This window comes from Cnephaeus nilssonii (genome assembly GCF_951640355.1).
Source record: "Cnephaeus nilssonii genome assembly, chromosome: 5".
Classification (NCBI taxonomy): Eukaryota; Metazoa; Chordata; class Mammalia; order Chiroptera; family Vespertilionidae; genus Cnephaeus; species Cnephaeus nilssonii.
Window position 1 is genome coordinate 7,404,567 of NC_137076.1, and position 9,358 is coordinate 7,413,924.

At 58.2% G+C, this 9,358-nt stretch overlaps 1 pseudogene across 1 annotated transcript in view; it reads right to left on the bottom strand.

Moving 5' to 3' along the window:
- Window positions 1–9,358, bottom strand: part of LOC307100408 (glyceraldehyde-3-phosphate dehydrogenase-like) — a 1,087,365-nt pseudogene that overhangs the window by 889,627 nt on the left and 188,380 nt on the right. The gene's annotated exons all lie outside the window — the stretch shown is intronic.

Below are 9,358 nucleotides of genomic sequence, written 5' to 3' on the forward strand. Positions count from 1 at the left end.
ATGTAGCAGAGTGATGGTTAATCTGCATATTACCATTTTATTAGAGAGGATTTTTTAAAATTTCTTTATTGATTAAGGTATCACATATTTGTCCTCATCCCCCCATTCCCATCCCACACCCCTCCCGACGGATGCCCCCAGCCCCCGGTTGTCCTTAACCATTGGTTAGGCTCGTATGTATGCACACAAGTCCTTTGGTTGATCTCTCCCCCCTACCCCCACCCTCCCCTACCCTCCCTCTGAGGCCCGACAGTCCGATCGATGCCTCCTTGTTTCTGGGTCTGTTCTTATTCATCAGTCTATGTTGTTCATCATTTCCCCTAGATGAGTGAGATCATGTGTTACTAGAAATCCTCTCTAATAAAATGGTAATATGCAAATTAACCATCACTCCACTACATAAGCCACGCCCACCAGCCAATCAGGGCGAGTATGCAAATTAACCCCAATCCAAGATGGCTACAGCCACAGAGAGCAAGGTTTCCCAGGTAACAGAGAAAGCCAAGCTTTCCATAGCCGTTGCAGGCCTAAGCCTCCACTCAAGCTACAAAGTTTCAATTATAGAAGGTAAACAAATTCAAACAAATGGCGGCAGAATGGAGCTTGAGAGAGCAGGCCAGGGTTGCCGGCGGCAACAGGGGAAACAAAGCTTTCCGCACACCCTGGCCTGGCTCACCCGCTTAAGGCTACAAAGTTTCAATTGTAGAAGGAAAATAAATTCCAGATACCAGGGCCTCACCTTGGGTTGCCAGGAGGCGTGGCCGGCCTGCAAACCACCACAGGCCCCTCGCTCAGGCCGCCCCACACCCCAAGGGAACCCCCACCCTTATCTGTGACACCCTTCAGGGCAAACCAGCTGGCCCCCACCTGTGCACCAGGCCTCTATCCTATCTAATAAAAGAGTAATATACAGATTGATCATCACTGCAACACACAATATAGCTGCCCCCATATGGTCAAAGATCCTGCCCCCATGTGGACACAAGATGGCCACCACAAGATGGCCAGCAGGAGAGGGCAGTTGGGAGGCACCCGGCCTGCAAGGGAGGGCAGTTGTGAGGGACCAGGCCTGCAAGGGAGGGCAGTTGAGAGGGACCAGGCTTGCAAGGGAGGGCAGTTGAAGGTGATCAACCCTGCAGGAGAGGGCAGTTAGGGGTGACCAGGCTGGCAGAGGAGGGAAGTTGGGGGCAAACAGGCTGGCAGGGGAGCAGTTAAGCATCAACCAGGCTGGCAGCGGAGTGGTTAGGGGGTGATCAGGCTGGCAGACAGAAGCGGTTAGGGGCAATCAGGAAGGCAGATAGGCAAGCAGTTGGAAGCCAGCAGTCCTGGATTGTGGGAGGGATGTCCCAGATTGGAGAGGGTACAGGCTGGGCTGAGGGACAACCCCCCGCCGTGCATGAATTTCATGCACCGGGCTTCTAGTATACTTATAAGAACCGAATGTGAGACGAGCAATAATAGTTATGCTGACAGATAAATGAATCAGTCTGTAGTGAGTTTCTTTCTGGACCAATTTCTTTTGAGACCCAATTTCAATGTCCACCAGTTCCTTATGTGTACTTGTCAGCACTGACTTTTCAGTTCTGGATGGTGAACAAATGGTGGTAATGCAGGTCCGACTCCCTCTGGTTGGGTCTCGCCCGGACCCAGGGGCGCGGCCTCACCCGGACTCAGAAGCGCACGGCCTCACCCGGACCCGGGACCCAGCATCACCCGGACCCAGGTGCACGCGGCCTCACCCGGACCCAGGGGCGCGCAGCCTCACCCGGGCCCGGGACCCAGCCTCATCCAGACCCAGGGGCGCGTGGCCTCTCCCAGACCTAGGGGCGCGGCCTCACCCGGACCCAGGACCCAGCCTCACCCGGACCCAGGGGCGCGTGGCCTCACCCGAACCCAGGGGCGCACGCCCTCACCTGGACCCGGGGGTGCGCAGCCTCCCCCGGACCCAGGGGCGCGTGGCCTCCCCCAGACCCGGGGGTGTGCGGCCTCACCCGGGCCCGGGACCCAGCCTCACCCGGACGCAGGGGCGCGTGGCCTCTCCTGGACCCAGGGGCGCGCAGCCTCACCCGGGCCCGGGACCCAGTCTCACCTGGACCCAGAGGCACGCGGCCTCAACCGGACCCGGGATCCAGCTTCACCCGGACCCAGGGGCGTGTGGCCTCTCCTGGACCCAGGGGCGTGTGGCCTCACCCGGGCCCGGGTCCCAGCCTCACCCGGACCCAGAGGCACGCGGCCTCAACCGGACCCGGGATCCAGCTTCACCCGGACCCAGGGGCGTGTGTCCTCACCCGGGCTCGGGTTCCAGCCTCACCCGGACCCAGGGGCGCATGGCCTCACCCGGACCCGGGATCCAGCCTCACCCGGACCCAGGGGCGTGTGGCCGCACCCGGGCCCGGGTCCCAGCCTCACCCGGACCCAGGGGCGCGTGGCTTCTCCTGGACCCAGGGGCGCGTGGCCTCACCCAGACCCAGGGGCGCGCGGCCTCACCCAGATCCGGGATCCAGCCTCACCCAGACCCAGGGGCGCGTTCTCACACAGACCCGGGACCCAGCCTCACCCAGACCCAGGGGCGTGCGGCCTCTCCTGGACCCAGGGGCGCGCAGCCTCACCCAGACCCAGGGGCACGTGGCCTCACCTGGACCCAGGGGCGCGTGGCCTCACCCGGACCCAGGGGCGCGCGGCCTCACCCGGACCCGGGGCGTGTGGCCTCACCCAGACCCAGGGGCGCACGGCCTCACCCGGACCTGGGATACAGCCTCACCTGGACCCAGGGGCACGTTCTCACACAGACCCGGGACCCAGCCTCACCCAGACCCAGGGGCGTGCGGCCTCACCCGGATCCAGGGGCACTTGGCCTCGCCCGGACCCAGGGGCACGCGGCCTCACCCGGACCCGGGACTCAGCTTCACCCTGACCCGGGTCTCAGCCTCGCCCAGACCCAGGGTGCGCGGCCTCACCCGGACCTGGGACCCAGCGGGTCTTCGCCTTCTTGATCACAATTCCTTTCGGTCAATTCCCTCTCAGTAATTCCTTCGGCCATTTTCTCAAAGCTCCAGGGTGGCTGCCGCGGAACTCGCTGGGCGGCGGGCTCAGCGAAGCTCCGGTGCGCCCGGTGCGCAGCGGTGGGCTGGTCCGAGGTCACTGCGATGGTGCTCGGGTCTGCAGCGGCGGCTGGTCGCCGGGCGAGCGCTCCTGGATCCGGGACCCAGTGGGGCCTCGTCTTCTCGATCCCAACTCCCATCGGTCAATTCCCTCTTGGCAATTCCTTCGGCCATTTTCTCAAAGCTCCGGGGCAGCTGCCATGGAACTCGCTGAGCGGCGGGCTCGGCGAAGCTCCGGTGCGCCCGGTGCGCCCGGTGCGCGGCGGCGGGCTGGTCCGAGGTCGCTGCGATGGTGCTCGGGTCTGCAGCGGCAGCCGGTCGCCGGGCATGCGCACCTGGCCACTTCCGGGGCGCAGAGATTCTCGAAGGACTCGGAGGTCAGCAAGCGCGGGGTCTCCCACCCCATGTCTCCCAGAGGCTCGTCTGTCCGTGCTCGGCAGCAAGCGGAGCCGTCCCCTCAGCCGGAGACCACCGAGGGAACCGCGTCGAGCACGTTCCAGGCTGCCATTGTGTCACCAGAGCCGTAGTTCTTAAAGTGTGATCTTTGGCTCACCGGCATCAGCATCATCCCGTGTCCCCCTCTCTTTTATTCTAGTTGTAGAGCATCCGCTCAGCCAGCCCTCCGGTGGTTCTGGATGGTGTCTGCTCTGTTTTCCCGTTGTAGTTTCAAAATTGTTGTGGTAGGCAACAATCAGGCATCCGCCCTATGCTGCCATCTTGGTCCTCCTCTGTCTCCGCATTTTAGCTGCTTCCCTGAGTTGATGGAGTTGCTTTGTGTGTTAGGTGTCCTAGCAGGGCCCAGTAGCTCAGCCTCCCCAGTTACCTGTGGTGTATCCTCTTGTTGTACTCCTTTGTGGGGTATATGTGCAGTCTTGTTGTAGTTAAGCCGTGCTTGTTGTTGGTATTACTGGGGGGAGTTGATCTCCAAGCCAGTTGGCTGTGAGTATCAGCAGTGTCTCCGCTGGGAGGGCTTCTGTGCTCAGCTTGGATGGGGCGGAGTCTCAGAATGGCGCAGACAAACTTGGTTTCCGTCCGCTCCGCCCTAAGAGGGCAGGTTTCTCCGTGCCCTAATCAATGGCTGCGCGCCTCTGAGAGAAGGCAGCTTTCGAGCCTCGCCCGCTGCCAGACAGTCCCGTTTCTCCCCGACCGCAGCTGGATTTCAGTGCAGTCGGGAGGTTTTGTTTTTCTCCCAAACGAGAAAGCTAGCCACACAGCGTCTGCTGCCCTCCCTCTCCGCGTGCTGCGAGCAAGCCAGCCGCGTATTCCGCCGCCCGCCCTTTCCGCGCTCACGGATCTCCGCACCTCCACAGCTCCTGAGGCTCAGCGTCCCCCTCTCTTTTTTTCTCTAGTTGTAGGTTTTCCACTCTGCCAGCTTTCCGGTGGTTCTGGACGGTGTGCGCTCTGTTTTCCAGTTGTAGTTTCAAAATTGTTGTGGTAGGCAACAGTTAGGTGTTTACCTTATGCCGCCATCTTGGTTTCCCCCGTCAGGTTTAGCTTTCTGAACCCCATGGTCCTTTGTTATGAATGAACCATGAGAGGCATTCAAGGAAAGAAAGGCCAGCAAAGGGATGAGGTGAGCCTTAGGCAGGACTTCTAAACTCACTGTGCCAGAGACACCTTAGCATCTAGAGAAGATGAAGGACCCCTGCTTAAAACCATGTTTTGAGCCCAGCCAGCGTGGCTCAGTGGTTGAGTGCTGACCTATGAACCAGGAGGTCAGGGCACACGCCCGGGTTGTGGGCTTGATCTCCAGTGTGGGGCTTGTAGGAGGCAGCCAATCAATGATTCTCACTCATCATTGATGTTTTTATCTCTCTTCCTTTCCCTTCTCTCTGAATAAAAATATATTTTAAAAACGCCCCACAAAATCATGTTTTGAAATGCATAAAATATACTGCATTACAAAAGGACTGCTAATATTGAAATGCAAATGTCCTATATAATAAAAGCCTAATATGCTAAGTGTATAGTTGGTCTGTTCAACCAATCAAAGCGTAATATGCTAATGATATGCTAAGGGTGCTCAACTGCTCACTATGACATGCACTGACCATCAGGGGGCAGAGTTGACCAGTTCCTATGATGTGCACTGACCACCAGGGGGCAGACGCTCTGACTGGTAGCTTAGCTTGCTGCTGGGGTCCGGCAGATCGGGACTGAGCGAGTCAGGCCAGACACACCCTGGAGCCTTCCTGCGGCCCCTCCCCGGCTGGCCAACCTCCCACATTCCTCCCGGCCCTGGCCCCGATCGTGCACCAGTGGGGTCCCTTGGCCTGGCCTGGGCCCTCTTGCAATCTGGGACCCCTTGGGGGACGTCGGAGAGCCAGTTTCAGCCCCATCCCGCAGGTCAGGCCGAGGGACCCCACTGGTGCACGAATTCGTGCACTGGGCCTCTAGTCAAAATATAAAAAGTTATGACATTATAAGATACAGAGGTAGGACTAATAAGGACCAGAACCAGCAGGTAGCAGTGGGTATGTGACTGCTATTTTGAGGTGTGTGCAGTGGGTATGAAAACCCCTGTGATTTTGTTAGGAGCAAAACAGATACTGGGACTAGCTATGGTTCTGGGAAATATCAATCATGCTCTGTTAGCCATGATTGTCTTATTCTGGTTAAAGAAAGAACATTCTAACCTGGCTGGGAGTTGTATGCCCCCAGGACCTGGAAGCCAACCTTGGAATGTGGTCTATTCTCAATCAAGAACTGCCGCCGAAACTGGTTTGGCTCAGTGGATAGAGCTTCGGACTCAAGGGTCCCAGGTTCGATTCCGGTCAAGGGCACGTACCTTGGTTGCGGGCACATTCCCAGAGGGGGTGTGCAGGAGGCAGCTGATCAATGTTTCTCTCTCATCGATGTTTCTAACTCTCTATCCCTCTCCCTTCCTCTCTGTAAAAAATCAGTAAAATATATTAAAAAAAAAAAAAAAAGAACTGCCTATTTTCATGGAAAGATTAACAACCTTGTTGCCCAAACAATGGAGTCCCAATTGCCTCCTTCCCCACGCTTATACTCTCTACTTCCCCACGTAGTCTTTGTCTTGCCCTATATAAGCAGCTGGCTTAAGGGGGCGCTAGCGAGCAGATTTAGTGGAAGACCTGCTGCTCTCACATACTGCTGGCATTATTGGAATAAACACTCGTATATGACTCAACCCTGTCCCTGCTTCATTGGCTCAAAGTAGTGACAGGCAGCCGGACCCATTGGCTGTCCGGTTTCAATTTCTGTGTGACAGCCACAAGTACTGTGAATTCTGCTGGACTTTGCTGCCTCCATTCACAACTCAAGGAAATACCAAATTTCAGTTAAAGGTTAGTTGTAGGAATCCCTTTCCACGTCCCGCGTGGTCCAGGGTTCCGGTTCAGGGTTTGAGTTCTGGAGAAGGGCCGCACACAAATGAAAGGAGACTTGAAGAAATTCAATTTGGCGAAATGGGGGGCCAGGCGGTAGTCCAACTCTAATGGGAGAACTACTCCCCGCTCTGGCCCTGCCATCCCTTTTATTGAGGCTTTCGGGACAACATCTTAGCCAGGATAAACAGAAACTTACATGGGAAAAACAAAGGTGGAGGCTGCTTCGGCTAACAATGTCTCAACTAAAGGGTGAGTGGTTAGAGCAATTAAGGTTGTTGACCAGCCTTCCTGGCTTCCTGTCAACATCTCTCTTTTAGTGAAACTGATTTGTTAGTGAAAATAAAGTTGGATATATTTTTTTTCTCATCTCAGCTCCTGGAGCTCCCCAACTCTGGGTCCTGGGGCCACAGGTGAAGAAGCCCGGTGAAGGACGGAAGGAGAGGCCACCTCCCTTCCCAGGAAGTGTCCGGGAGGCAGTGTGGGCTGAAGGCCGACATGGGATCCCGACACAAAAGGGCACTCGCACTCTGTGGGAAGCAAGAACAGAGGAGGAAGGGCCGCCGCTGGGCCTGGAGAGAAAACAGGACTTTCTGCGCCCCTTTGGCTCCACCCTCCCTCCTGGGTGGGGTGCCCCATCCTGGGCCTGGGCGGCAGGATGACAGGCAGAGTTCACCCACCTAGAAGTGCCCGAGGGAATTGGGCTGCAGGTAGGCCCAGGGAGCTGTGGAAAACTGGCCGGGAGCCAGACAGCGGCTGCTGTTTCCAAGGATAAAGTTGGGAGCGCAGAGGCTCCAGGGAGGGTGGCTCTGGGACGGGAGCCGCTGCTCTATCCACTGAGCCAAACCAGCTAGGGCTTATATTTTGACCAGAGGCCCAGTGCACGAATTCGTGCACCAGTGGGGTCCCTCGGCCTGACCTGCGGGATGGGGCTGAAACTGGCTCTCCCACGGGAGGGCGGCTCTGGGACAGCAGGGCCAGTGAATGCATGCAGCCGGCCTTCCCTCACTGTGGTGTCACTTGTGCAGGCCCTTGGGGACATAGCCTCTCGCCCCCTCTCCTACCACCCCCTCTCCTTCCAGAGGGAGCACCGGGGTTTGGGTGTGTGGCCCAGAGAACCCCCTCCTGGGATTCTGATGGGGTAGGGGAGGAAGCAGCCTGGCTGGGAGGGGTCTGGAAAGACTGCCCTCACTCTCCACGGCCCGGACCCCTATGGTTGCCTAAACTCAGCCATCAGTTTCGTGTGTAGCCCCCTTCAGGCTCCTCACCCCATTTCCCATCACTCCAGACCTCACACTTCCCAGAGGCAATCACCACCCTTCTCCCTGGGCAGTCCCATTTCTTTTTTTCTTTTCTTTTTTTAGAATGAGGACTAGGAAATGCCTCCATCTTTTTTTTTTTTTTTTAATATATTTTATTGACTTTTTACAGAGAGGAAGGGCGAGGGATAGATAGTTAGAAACATCGATCAGCTGCCTCCTGCACACCCCCTACTGGGGATGTGCCCGCAACCAAGGTACATGCCCTTGACCGGAATCGAACCTGGGACCCTTCAGTCCGCAGGCCGAAGCTCTATCCACTGAGCCAAACCGGTTCTGACTGAGGCCCTGCATCTCCAGGCTTCAGGGCAGAATTCCACCCTCTCAGGAGCCACTCCCATCTCTGCTCCTCCCCCAAAGGCAGAGTGTAGGGGGGCGGGACTCAGGGGAGCGGCTCAAACTTTAGTTACCGACAGGCCATCTCCTTAATTTTTACTGGTTTAGTTTCCTTAAATCAACTCATTTTAAACTTCAACACATATTTAGGGGTAAAATTAAACCCTTTGTATCACAGCCCAATGAAAAGCCATGATCCCTCGCCTCAAACAGAAGATGCCTGTGAAAACAGGAACACGAAGCAAGACCGTTTCCTCCAGAAGGCTCCTAGCGAGTTGAGAGCGCAGGACCCCTTTCTCAGCCCTGGAAGCGGGCCTGCGGGAAAGCTGAGGCCAGGCCTTCAATCAGGCCCGGGATCAAGCCTCCCGCAGCCGCTGGCCTGCCTCACCTGCTGGGGCAGAGGCGAGTGCCCAGGCCCTGCCCTCTCCCAGCCCCCACCTGGCCCCAGGTGTAGGCCTGGGCTGAGAGGAAAACAAGTGCCCAGCATCTCCCCGGCTGCACCCATGCCCGAAAGGCCCCCACGGTCCTTGCAGCCGATGCCAGGAGCCAGGACTATTAGGAATGGCGCCAAGGTTCCCAATGCCGGCCCGAGCCCGGGTTGGACTAATCAATCCCCTAATGGGTGGTCCCCCTCCTGGCTCCCAGAGGGCTGGCTGGGGACGGCCTGGCTGGTACAAGAGTAAAGGTGGAGGCCCTGCAGTGAAGGGACAGAAGGCGCTGGGCCGGGAGGGCCGGGAGCCGCATCACCCTAAGGTGGTGCCCGCCTCCAGCCCACCCGGGCCTGGTCACTGTGCCCAGCACCCACACACACCATCTCCTTTACTCCCGAAAACACCCCCATGTCCCTGTTTTACGAATCAGGAGCACCTCTGTCCCTACACGCCTTTATCTGCGACCAAAGGAAGGCCCAGGAGGGGAGGTCGCCGTGCGGTGCAGGCAGGACTCGAGTCCCCAGGCTGGAGGCAGCGCCCGCTCCAGCCATACCTTCCCCTCCCACCGCCTGGACCCTCCTCAGATCCGGGGGGGCCCCGAGGACCGCGAGTAAACGGGATGGGGTCCGTATGGGGTCCGGTTAATAAGAATTGTCGCTGAGAAGGGCTGGGGGGGCCCGCCGCACTCGCGAAGGCACCCACCTCCACCTACCTGAGCCGGACTCGAGCGCCCCGCCTCCTCCGAGTGCCGGCGGCAGCGGCGGGTGCTGCGGCCCCTTTAAGTCGGGGCCGCCCCGCCCCGCGCTGCCGACTCCGCGGCG